Genomic DNA, 13,642 nt, shown 5'->3' with positions numbered 1-13,642 from the left:
TCTGGAAGGGGTGACACCACGTTAAAAAGAGGCAAAAGAGATTACCAACGAAATTAGAAAAGGCTATTCTACGTGCTGGACTTAAAACTCATGATCTGAAGTCAAACCATAGGGCCAGAGAGAATGAGCAGAAAATTGCTGTGGAAACCAGTCAGGATTTTCCTGCCCTTCCTGACTGACTGAGGGCGTTTCCTGCCCTTTCTAATGGACAGGACCCAGCCCTGCCCTTCCTGACTGACTGAGGGCTTTTCCCGCTCTTTCTGACTGACCAATGGCTTTTCCCGCTCTTCCTGACTGACCAATGGCTTTTCATGGTCTTGCTAACAGACAGGAGATGGCCCCGCCCACACTGACAGGGACCTTCTCCTGCCCTTCCTGACTGACCACATCCTCCACTGAGGAGGAGCTGAGCCTCAAAGCCATCTCTGGAGCTGCTGTGCGTGAGCAGATATTTAAACACAAACTCCACAGCACCCAGATCTCAAGGTCACTGGAATAAATCCGGCTGAAGCGGTCAAATGGCTTATCAATACTGTTCTCATCCTTTCTGAATGACCAGCAATTCTTTTCGTCCCTCAGTTTCAAATGTGTTTTTCTGACTAATCTCAAGCGACTGGAAGAAAGCCAAAATAGCTGAAAGCTCCAGTGCAACTCCAAGTGTTGAAAATTCAGCTTCCTTCCCCAAAATGGAATTCGGCTTCTATTGAGATTAAATATTTAATACTATTTTTATAATTTGCCTTCGGCATTCAGAATTTTTTGAATAGACTTGGGATATGTTTTCAAATCTTTCCTAATACACCATTAAAAACTTGTGTTCTGAACAAACAATAAACCCTTAACTCTAAGAGTCATGAATCACCAGCTTCCAAGGAAGCCAAGATTTAAGAAAAAAATGCTAAATTTTGTAAGGCTTATGGCTGAACCAAGACTTTTATGATTCATGTGGTATCCTCGGCCAGAGGACATCACTTCAAAATGGACGATGCACGGCCAGAGACAGACTGCGAATTTGAAAAGAAACCCCACATGCAATTATCATTTTGATGCCTTTCTTAACTGTTGTCTACAGCTGTTCAGCTTTTCCTACAAAAATTCCAGCCTTCTCTTTCGCTTCACAAAGTTTAAACTCTTTGTAATTTTGTAATACTTCTGGGAGACCCTGTGAAGGCCAGAGGAGCGCAGCAGTGCATGGCCGGTTCCTCTTCACTGCTGAAACCGCCCCCTGCAGCCCCGGGTCCTCCCAGAGGAGAACCACGAGCTCAGTTTCTTCAGTGGGTTTTGGGTGCAGAGATCGGGGCTCCTTCACAGGCAGCTCAATGGTGAAAAAAAGCAAATCCTCGGAATTTAAACTGCTCTCACCTTTGCAGTTATGATATGCCAAAGCATATTTTCAACTCCTAACTACATCATCGTAATTGACTGCCTGACAGTGGTCATTTTGAGAGTGTTAGCAGTTACTTAGGAGATAAATATCTTAAAGGCTTGTCCTTTCTAGAGAAAAATTTTTATAGCTCACTGTTGATAAAATCGTCTTTTATGCACAGCAGTCAGTAATATTGGAAGCTGTGCTGTATCGAGCTCGCTGCCAACAGCATTTCAAATGCTGTGATGCATAGACTTGTTGTTACCAAGTTAGACAACATAGTGTTTAAAATGTTGGAGGCAGGTGGCTTCTACCCGTGAACCTTTCTTCTCCGGTACTCCTAAGAGTAAGCAGTCCAGATCCAGCTTAGGTAGGTAATTAAAAAATTCATACATTGATTTATTCAAGGAAAACCTCAGGCTATGATGATATAAACACAAGGTGCTTCAATTAAAAGAGGCAAGCAAAAGAAAGAGGAATTAATAAAATGAAGTTTTCAGATCTTTCATCTTAAGTCTTGGCCTTTGGGTACCTTGAGATCACCCCGGAAATATTTATGTAAAATCTCTGTAGCTTTTTCCAACAATTTAACATCAAAATCAACAGGCTCTTGTTTGATATAGAACTGACAAAATTATATCATGCCCCTGGCAACAGATTGCAAACAAAACTATATACATCAACTTGCAAGAAGCTAACTTAATGACTTACCTCTTCTTCATAGCAGTGAACAGCAACTATAAAAAAGCACAAGCAAAATACTCAATGCTTATACCTGAGTTAACAAAGCAGAGATCAAAAAACAAGCAACAATAACAAAAACTTCCATTTCAACCGTAATATTGCACACACATATATAAATATATATATATATCTATAATGACACAAATCAGTATCCAGAATATGAGCAGTAGATGAACTACAATCAAGAAATGAACTAGCAGGTTAATTTCCTAAACCACTGTTTATTTATTTATTTCCCCCCTTTAAACACTGCTCATAAAAAAAAAAAACAAACCCAAACCAACAAACGAAAAAAAACCCAAACCACCAAATACACAAACAAAAAGAATTTCAATTGCAAATACTGACTGAATTTTTCATAGATATTAGAAGTAAAATTATTAGGAAAACATATAACGAACCATTATTAAATGTTAAGATGGAAAGAAAAATGTGAAAAAAGCAGTGTAACTGGTGCAGTTAGTGCAGTGTTTGTCTTGCTTCTACAAAGATGTGCAGTAGAGGGCACCACAGAAGGCAGAGAAAAGAAAATTACTACTTCGAAGCTGTTAAATTTAACACTATGATTTCACTAATCCTTGATAAAAGAAGTATGATAGGTAATGAAACACTTTCAGATTTGTTTGCTTTAAAAGATACCCTGTTCCCAAAAACTTCCCTTAAGATTGTCTCCTATCATAAACATATGCTCTTATCGGTGTACTTTTGGAGGAAGCTATGCTATGAAATAGTCTGTACGAGCTGTCTGATGCCAGTTTCAAAGTCTGTCTGTATCTGCTTAAGAAAAACCTGTCTGGATCAAAACCTGTTGCTACCACTACATACTACACAACGAGAGCGCTATATGGAACAAAAATGTGCCCTTATCTTAGTGCCAAGATTTTAAACTGCTTGTTACTGATTTCTCGTATATAAATAACTGCATGAGTGGACTAAATAGCATATAAAATACGTAGAAACATATGTATGCTTTTTCCTTTTCTTCACTGCATATCTTATCAAAAGATTTTTCCTCTTGTCATACGTAGTTAGTCTCTTGTATTAAGTTTTCATGATTGCTATGGTAAATATTTCTCATCAAATGGTCTGTCTTTAATTCTTTTAATAGACTGGTAAGCACACCAGTGGACCTGATATGCCTATTTTCAGTTTATGTCAAATAGCATGTGAAATCCAGTCTTTCACTCAAGCCTAAAAAAAGGGGAGAGCTCAGTTAAAGGTAGTGATTCAGTGCAAGAGACCATATTTGGGCCAGATAGGAGTTTTAAGGAGATCAATGAAGACTCAAAAACTACAATAAGAACAGGAAAAAAAAAAACCTCCACCAGCCATTTAAGAGCTTTTTGGGAGTATGCCTACTGTGATCCAGCAAGCTTCAGTTTCTTTCCTGCTTCCTTGGTTGTGATCCGGACAATCTTTGGAAGGACAGACATTTTGTGAGCCAATGTTTTTTACTGTGAATAAGTTAGGACAAAACAGGAGCCAGATCTATCACCTGCCAGTGACATGAAAAGTTACTGATCTTTTTCTAATGAGCAAAGCCCAGAGAAACAGGAGATGAAAAGTCATTCACTGCTAATAGCTAACAACTTCAAATGGAATATCTCCTTCCAACTAACATGGTTGCTTAAAAAAAAAATCAAAACCAACTGATGTTTTCAGTTTACCTGGCTCTGGAGTGAGAAACACCTGTAAAATATTTATTCTGCAGTGAGCTAAATCACCATAAGAGGAAATGTTTTCTTGTTATCATCTCTTCTTTTTGTGTTTTATCTTTCAGCCAGAAATAAACTCTAGCAGGCCTTTCTTAAAAGGAAAAGTAAGTTTTCGTCTAACCTCTGTCACAGTGATTTTCAGATCCAACATTTTCTAATGCTTTCAGGGGCAGTAATGTATTTTGGATGGCAGGGCAAGACATGTATTTGAGACAAAGAAACACAAAGTAAATTAAATAAAAGAATGCCTTTTCCCAATTTAGCATAAATGCCACATGCACTGTAGTTCACTGACAATAATTAAGCTGCAAACAGGCAGCATTATATGACTGAATATTTGAAGACATAATTTTTATGTGCTGAGAAGTTTGAGCTTGCCCAGTACTATCATAGCTTCTATTGCTTATTCCTAAACTGGTCTCACACGAAGACAGGACACTTCTCCAGCCTGATTCTCCCTCGGTAGTCCCAGTTACTGTTTCAACTTCTCATGCTTGCCACAGTTTTAAAACAGGAACTGCAGGCTGCAGGCATATACCCTGCCTGAAAAGAAATAAAATCAGTCATAGCAGCTCTAAGGCTTGGAAAAGCTAGACAAAAATGACAGTAGGATTTTATATGGGGAAGTTGGGCATTCTACTACTTTTATTGTTCTTTTGAAGATCATGTTGTGGGGGAACATAGAGAAAACATTTTGAAACATCCAAGCCTCCATGTATCATAGAATCATAGGATGGTTTGGGTTGGAAGCGACCTTTAAAGGCCATCTGGTCCAACCCCCTGCCATAAGCAGGGACATCTTCAACGAGATCAGGTTGCTCAGAGCCCTGTCCAGCCTGGCCTGGAATGTTTCCAGGGATGGGGCATCGACCACGTCTCTTGGACAACCTGTCCCAGTGTTTCACCACCCTCAGTGTAAAAAACGTCTTCCTTATATCTAGTCTAAATCTCCCTTCTTTTAGTTTAAAACAATTGCCCCTTGTCCTATCACAACAGGCCCTGCTACAAATCCTGTCCCCATCTTTCCTGTAGGCCCCCTTTTCAGTACTGAAAGGCCGCAGTAAGGTCTCCCCAGAGCCTTCTCTTCTCCAGGCTGAAGACCCTCAACTCTCTCCGCCTGTGCTCACAGCAGAGGGGCTCCAGCCCTCGGAGCATCTTTGTGGCCTCCTCTGGACCCTCTCCAACAGGTCCATGTCTTTCTTGTACCGACTGTAAGTGGCTGCTGAAAATAAAACAGATTCTTTTGCTGTTGAAGAACCTACAGGTCTCTCACATACAAATAATAAATATAATTGCCTGTATTATGGGCAAAATGTTAAACTCCTTCTCTGCTGTCTTCTATATCAAAATCCCACGACAGCTGAATAATAAAAGTGATCATGCAAATACATGGCACCACTCTGCACCTAAGTCTGTCTATTTCTAAGAGAGACAAACACCAATCATTTACCTATTACCCCATTTTTCATTGCTAGGAATGGGAATCAAATGAAAATGTGGGCTGAAGTGCTTATATAGCAGCTAAATAAATAATAGGGCCAGGGGACTGTGGGTGAGTTACAGCCAATTCCCTCTGGCAACTCCCAGAAATCAGCTGCTCTTATTGTCAGTACGGTAAAAATCTGATCAACCCCACTTGTCAACTGTGGTAAGTTCTCAGGCAGCTACATGCTGTACCATAGAAGCAGTAATAGTATCTAACGAATTGATTTGTAAACATCTACATACTTGTAAAAATCCAAATCTGGTTTTAACTGAACATTGAATAAACATGTTTTTAGGAAAAATTCTAATTTAAAAAAAAAAGTGTTAAATGGAAAATATGTTGAAACTAACAAATGGAAGACATTTGTGCTAAAACATAACTGGAAAGCAAGAATGTCATCTATTCCATGTTCCTGGGACAGCTTGAACATAGCAGTCTTGGAAACAGCTGCTCCATTTCTTCTGGCTTTCAAAAGATCTTGTTTATTTTCTATTTTCCTTTTGTTGGCAAAATCCTAGAAAGCATGAACACTCAGGTGTGATTTTGCTCTTTAAACCCAAAAATGCCAGCTGCTGTACATTAAAAATACTTGAGCCAAAATCTGTTCTTTCATTTATATGAATGCTACACCGGTGCTGTCATAGCCCCAGAATTATGTCAACAGGTAAAACTCGGGATGGACTTTAGACCTTTGTTATTAACTATTTAATAATGCCTGGGGAAAATGAAGTAAGAGGATGACGTAGGAGTCTGTTCTGACACTCAGTACTGTGGGCCATATAAATAACGAAAAGGGTGGAGCAGTTGATTAACAGACTTCTACTTCATTTTTGGAAGCCTAGATTAAAATCAACTTTATGTCATCCTTTAAAATGCATTTGGTGATTTTAATTAAGCTAGCAATGTTAATTGGTCCACACCAGAAAAATGCCAGGGGCACTGTGATGTAATTTTGGATAAATGGCAGCCTTCACTTTTGAGGGTCCTAAGACTCGGTAAGAAGTCTATCAAATAAAAAAAGACAGCATAGATGTCTTATCTCAGTTTGCTGGGTTTTTTACTGGAGGAGAAGAGAAAAACCGTGATTCAAATATATCCAGCCCAAAATGTGTCTTACCGAGTTGTTGCATAAGTAGCTCTGGATGCAGTGAGATTGTTAATGGGCCTTCAGTGAAGACTTCTCTGCGCTGTCTTTCCAGGATACATTTTCAGTCCATTCAAACATTTTGAAGTCTTTCTGTCATTTATAGGCCACTCTTTCCTCTGTACTCAAAAGCTGGACGTCTCTGCTGTGAACCATCTTCTGTATTCAGGCACAGCAGAAGGTATGACATTCTGCTCTGGTTTGCCTTGTTTCACTGCTGCTGGTGATGAAAGCTACCAACCAACTTGAGTCTGGCTTGATGGATCTTCTTCCAGGCAACTTGCTGGCTTCTGGTTTAGGACTGGGCTCTAGAAGGTACTGGACCAGAAGAATCACAAGGATGTCCCACAGCCAAAAATATATATAGCTCACAGCTACAAGGTGGTGTTAATTAAATTTGATTAATGAAACTATGGAGTCTGTGCACATAAATACAAACATTGACAATATAAAGCTCTCCCTGGCTGATCTCATATATTGACCCCAAAGGGAGTTCAGTGCTGAATTTGGGCCTTAAAGAATTGAATAGAATGGATTTATACCATTCTCTAAAGACAAAATCTTCTGGCACATCCAGGAGTTTGGAGCTGTGGACTAAGGGCTTTTCTACACTGTAAAATTGACTGGAATTGCTATTGCAGAATAAGCTATTCTGCAACAACTTGCTGTCTGACCCATGACTTTTCCAGGCTAAATTATCCACACAGGGAGCTATTATGGATGGTTTATTCAGAAATAGCTATTGCGGTCACTTTTCCCACACAGATAAATGTGGGATAAATGCACAGAGTCCATACTTATCTATAGTATGGAAAAACCTTGTGTTTTTTTACCGAATAATACTTTTTTTTCTGATACATAACATGTGGCAAAATGGTAAAATAGACAGGGAACTTTCAATCAGATCCTGATGCAATTCATTACGACTCTTTATTGAATTTACTAATGCTTTATAATAATTTACTATGATTACTTTCATGCTAAGAACATCTCTACGTCTGCAAGGCTATGTCCATTACAGGATGTTGCATCAGCTTAACTAAATAATTTTTAAAAATATCTAATTTTAATATTTAAAAAAATAATTAATAATCTAATAATCAATCTAATTAAGTTAATGCAAAAATATTAATGAAATTATTTGCTGTAGTCTCTGATTGACAGATCTCACATCTCAGTCATCAGCCTTCTGAGAATATCATACATGTTGAGAGAAAGAAATATACAACAGTTCCATACCTCTGCAAAAGCCAAGCTTTTTTGGTGTTAGCTCATTCATTTTAATAAACAATAAATAAACAATAAATAGCCACTTGCTGCCAGCAAGTACCTCTTCTAGGTTAAGAATTCCTGTTTCTCCCTTAGGCACAGGTGGACGACTGGTGGGTCTAGCACTTGTTACCAGAGAGCTCCTTTTGAAAAATCTGATGTAGTGTTAATTTATTATTTCGATATTTTTCTGCATGTCTTCCACTCTGTAATGTTAAAAGGTCTCTCATGAATTGTGCTGGAAGGCATCCATGTTTGGATCCACTCACTAGGAGTTTTGAGCGCCAGGAATGCAAGATTGGGACCCTACCATGTCGAGGAGGAGAAATAAAAAATAACTGGTGTAGAAATGGCATTGCTGAAGATACTATCGTCCATACATTAGTTATAAGAAAACAATAAAGCTTTCTCTATAAATTAAGATGAAGGTTTTCTTTCAGCCACTTAATAAAGTTTGATAATTTATCAGAAGGGAAACTAACATGCTGATCAACCAATCCAGATTCTTATTTGGTGTGGAGAGCTGGATGAGATCATACCCTCAGCAAAATTATAGAATGCTAAGAAGCAAATCAGCAGAGCCAATTCCTAACTCTCATTTTAACGACAGGGTGCCTCATATTAGTGATGTAATGTAAGCAAATAATAGGTGTTGCTGAACAGCTGCTATTACACTATATTGGCTCTTCTCTCTTAAATATTCAAGCAGGACAGAACTGTTCCTTTAAGTTAATTGATTTTATAGATATTTCAGCCATATGATGGCAAATACATCAACATCTTCATTTTAAGCTAAAATAATTTAAAGAATTATTCCATTAAAAATAGTTAAATTCTGTAGAGCATGCTTATTCTATAGAGATGACATTTGCTGAAATGTAGTTTTACCTCCAGAAAATTGGATTCGCCAAACAAATTATATCGTTACAAGTAAGTACAGTAGTAAGAAAAACAGTGTCTTGCCCCTTGGGTACTTTTAAAACATTTTTGTCCTTCTATAGTTTTTCAAGGACTCTTCATTATAAAGATTTACAATCTAAAATAAATTGTTTTATGTTTTATATATTCTGACAGAGAAAGGAAAAACTTTATATAAAGCCATTTTTGCCAACAAACAAACAAAATAATTGCAACAGGGAACACTCAGATTCACACACACATATTAGCAATAAAATGATAATTTGAATGATTAATAGGAGGAAGACAATTAGACCACATCAGTTGTCTGGAAGGATCCAAATCCCTAGAGATTCGTGTATGCATTGGGATTACTGACACACTACTGAAACATAGGCACTTCTAGCCTGGTATTTGGAAGCAATTCTAACAGTTCTAAGCAACGCCGTGCTGACTGTATGTTTTCTGGGAATCGTGGCTCTACCCATGGGAACTGAGAGGAATCAGATTGTCCACTCACACTGACAGAATGAATGGCCACAAGAACAACTTTGTATCATCTCCCTGGGGAGAAAAAGGCTGTGGCAAAAGGATTCCCGGGGAGTCCTGGGAAAAAAGAAATGAGGTTTCATTCTGGTGCAGCAATCCATTACAGGATTATTACCTAAACCCTTTCATGTCACTGTTACACTGGGAAGAACCAAAAGAGTGGCTGGTAGGAAGAAAATGATAAATAGAAGTTGGAAAGCCAAACTAGACATGTCCCAGGCTAAAACGGGAAGAAACAGGACAAATAAAGGACAAAATAGGATAAATCAGTTAAACAAACAGGCAGAATTATGGAAGAAACTATTATCTTTTTTATTTTTGAATGTTTTTTGAAAAACTGGGGCACAGCCTTCAAACTCAGAGACTGGAGGTCTGAAAGATGAGTGACCAAAAGGTTTCTGTAACAATCTGTGCTCATCTTTTGATTTCAATAGTGGGCATCTCTTGGGAACTTAATTTGCATTCATATTGTACTCGCTCTCCTTGTGAGGAAGGAAAAACATCACAACACAAACCAAAGAGGTCACTGTACTCATATCAGATGGATTTAGTCATAATGTAGAATAATGTAGAATTAAAAAAAAAAAAACAAACACCACACCAACCCCCCCCAAATCAATCATTTACATGATGCAAAAGCCAATATTTATGGAGACTCAAACTGATTTCCACTCCTAGTGAAAAAACTTCTCATTTCATAAATTACATATTGCCTGTTTCACAAGGTAAGTTCTTGCAGAATATATCATCATCATCCTCATTCATACTAATTTTCTACTATTATGGGGTAACAATAACACAGTTCTTATTTTTTTCTGTGTTACAGATCATTCAGTCTTTTGCTGGAGACTTATACTGGAAGTAAACTTTTACTTTGAAATTATGTGTTTCAGTGTTTTGTATGTCACACTTGTAATAAATATATTAAATGACATACTGAGGTCAGTCATGCTAAAACACTAATAAAAATACTTTCTGCTGAGTGTTTGAGAAATGATTATCCGTAAGTGTTCTCAAGTTTTCATAATTGTAAAATCCCCAAATGGACTTGATATTTGAGAAACATTTCTGTGCAGCACGCATGCATGTTTTTATGGTAATTTTAAAAAGAAAAAAAAACTGTTAAGTTTTGCCAACTGACTTCCTCAGTAAGAGCCTTGCCTATAAATGCGGTGAGGCAGATTGGTGCTAATGATATGTAAAGTTCATCTTTGTGCTCCATTCATTCTCACATCCATATTGGCAAGATTAGTAATAGCGTATTTGCATTGATTTATACTAGCTATTTACAGTCCCCAGGGCATAGATGCAGAAGTTATTCACACATGGAAAAACCTGTCATACTCTCCTTTTTTCCAGTCATGCCCCTCTCTGTGTGGTAATAGAGAGATGGAGTTTCTGTCACTGGAGAATCCTGCACAGAAGTCAACTTCTCTAAAGCCAACTGTAATGGAAATATATGGCTTTGCTAACATGTGGGGAAGGTGACCTAAAGATGACCATGAGGAAAAGGCTGAAGTTCTTAAACCCTTTCTTGCACTGACTTGCACAGGCACAACATGCTCCCAGACATCTGTGTGTACCAGCACAATTTGGCAAGGAGAAGGGCAGTCAGTAGTGGTGGAGCAATGCAGGGACTCCACAGGGAAGTTGGATGTATTCAAACAGATGGGGCTGGTTATACTGTGCCCAGTTTTGGCTCTCCCAACTCAAGAGCAGTGTGGAGAATCTAAAGGAGGTTCAGCACAGGGTTGCTGAGGGCCAAGAGCACGTGACCTAAATGGAGAGATTGAAGGTGCTGGGCTTGTTTGTCCTGGCAAAAAAAAAGGTCAAGGACTGATCTCTGCCTGGATGGTAGTTACAGAGATGATAGCCAAGTTCTTCTTGGTAGGTAGTGTCATATGACAGAACAAGGAGAAATGCCCATAAATTTCAGCGTGGGAGGTTCAGTTGAAAATTGGGAAAAAAAATGTTACTCGTTTTTCAGGCATTCTTTGAAAAACAAAACAAAAAATCCCTCAACAACTCCTAAAACAACACTCCAGAATGACAACAATTGAAGAACCCAATGTAAAGTAAAAAATAGCCACCCTCTGTTTTCTCAGTTTCAGATCTCCTAGCTTCAATTACACATATTACACTATTGCACATATTTTATCACACACATATGTTACATACATATGTTACATTTGTTACCTGTTTGCTACATTTTTGTTTGAAATCCTTTGTATGCAATTAGTAGTTGACACAATGCCATTCTTTGGTGAGGAACGAGTTCTTTTTGTACAAGCACGCAAATCCCAGAAGTGCTTAATTTGCAATGTAATATTGACTATCATCTCCTTGAATCAAAAATTAGCTTCTTGTAATGAATCCATTGAATTGTGTGGGCACCATTGCATCACTTTGTCCAACGGGTTGAAGAAAAGAGTTGGAAAGAAAAGAAGAACTATTGAAAGGAAACTGCAAAAATCCATTGGCCCAAACAACGTGAGCATGCTAATTAACTAGTAGCAGTAACTTGAATAATCAAGACAGGTTATTTCTTGTATTTATTACAGGCACTTTCAGGTATTTATTACTTCAGCTGTGATATTTATCTAATCATCTGTTTAGAACACCATAGCAGAACGTGTGTGCTAGAGTAAAGGGGTCAATTTTGATGATTTAAACTGCAGATATTCTATTTAAGGTACTTTGTGACACCAGCAAGTTTTCACCTTTCCCTTAGGATTTTAAATCTACCAGCACTTTTCAGACAGCTCATACTAATTTTAGTGCTTCTCAAATCCAGTTCCAACCATTCAGCTTTTCAGTACCCAGTGAGAAAATTGATTTCCTTTCCTTTCTATCTTTTCAGTTTCCACAGACCAGTGATGAATATTTTCAATACAGACTCTCTATTCAAGAAACACAAAATGTTTACAATATAGGTGACATAATTATCTCTACAATGTTAAAACCCAAGGCATGGACTCGCCTATAGGCAAACCAAGGCTTTCTGACCATTTGATTGCTGTTTCTACAGAAAATTTGCAACGGTAAAGAAAATGACTGGAGGTATATAAATATTGATTTATGCTTTATCAGATCACGTGGTGTTTGAAACTATTTATCTTTTTTTCGAAACTCATCTCTGAGAGTTCACCCCCATTATACTGAATTCATCAGTTTGAATTTGATTTAATAATGTCTCTGTGCTTCAACATACTGCTGAAAGAACTCATGAATCACCACATATGTTTTCTTGATGAGAGAAGCTTTTGTATGAACTTTTTAGAGCAGCTGGCAATGAAATATAAGAACCATCTAGCATGCTTCCCTGGACTGGTCTAAGAGATGGAAAAGTAGGAGGAAAGCAAACACCACAACACTTTGTAGTCCTGTTTGACAACTAAAGGCTAAATTGCTTCCTGCCCTCTATTCTTAATAAAAAGCCTAAGACAGATTATACTTGTTAATCTAAAGTCCACCTAGCCTAATATTCTGCTTCTGACAGTAAGCAATACTGGGCATCATGAGAAGAGCCTAAGAAGAGCGTCTAGCAACACTTTCCCAGTGTACTCTCCCAGGCTCCTTCTGTTTATGACTCAAGGACTTCTGGAACCAGAGGTGGTGTCTTTTTATTCATGGAATTTTTCTTCTATGGATTTGCACATACACATTTTTTGACATACACAATGTCCTGTGATAGGGAGTTCCACAGATTAACTACTCATTCTCGAAGGTGCATCTCCTTGAACATATTCTCTGCTAGTTAGTCATGATGCCCCTTATTGTGTTGACCAAGGCAGTGAACGATCAGCCTATGCCCACCTTTCCCATGCCACTCGGGTTTTTTTTAGATCTTTAACGTATCCCCACACTGCTTCCCCTGACTGCCACAGACTGAGAGGGAAGGGTGGGCCAGAGAAAAAAGGTGCAGAGGAAAATGGCAAAAAGCAAAGACAGAACCACTCAGGGCCCTGAACCAAGGAGAAGGGAACACAGCACTCAGGATGTTTGCACGATGATACCTGTGGCAGAGAGTAAGAGCAGGAAAATAAGATGGGAAAAAACACACAGGAAGGAGAAGGGAAATCCCAAAATGACAGGAACAGGTAACAACACCAGGGAAGACCCTCTGTCTTGTTTTGGGTGATACAGGTATGGAGATTCAGAAGGAATTTTGACCACCTGAACTTGGCTGGAATCTACACACTCCCTCTATTGCATACATGTCAGCTCTGCAATCAAATTTAAAAAAAAAAAAAAAACAAAACAGTTTTTAAATTCCTTAACATTTGGGCATACATAGGCAGGTTTTACCCCTTTTATACTCCCTGCAGACCCACTGATTTCAGTCCATGGGAATCTGAGATCTTAGTCTTGCTCCAAGGAAATTCAACGTACAAAAGTACATTGAGGAGATATACCATCTTTTTCTCACCACTGGAGGGAACGTTTTTGCCCTAGCTTGAAAAAGAACTTGA

Source organism: Vanellus vanellus (assembly GCF_965231255.1).
Source record: "Vanellus vanellus genome assembly, chromosome: 15".
NCBI lineage: Eukaryota > Metazoa > Chordata > Aves > Charadriiformes > Charadriidae > Vanellus > Vanellus vanellus.
The sequence above is the reverse complement of the archived record's forward strand: the minus strand, read 5'-3'. Positions refer to the sequence as shown.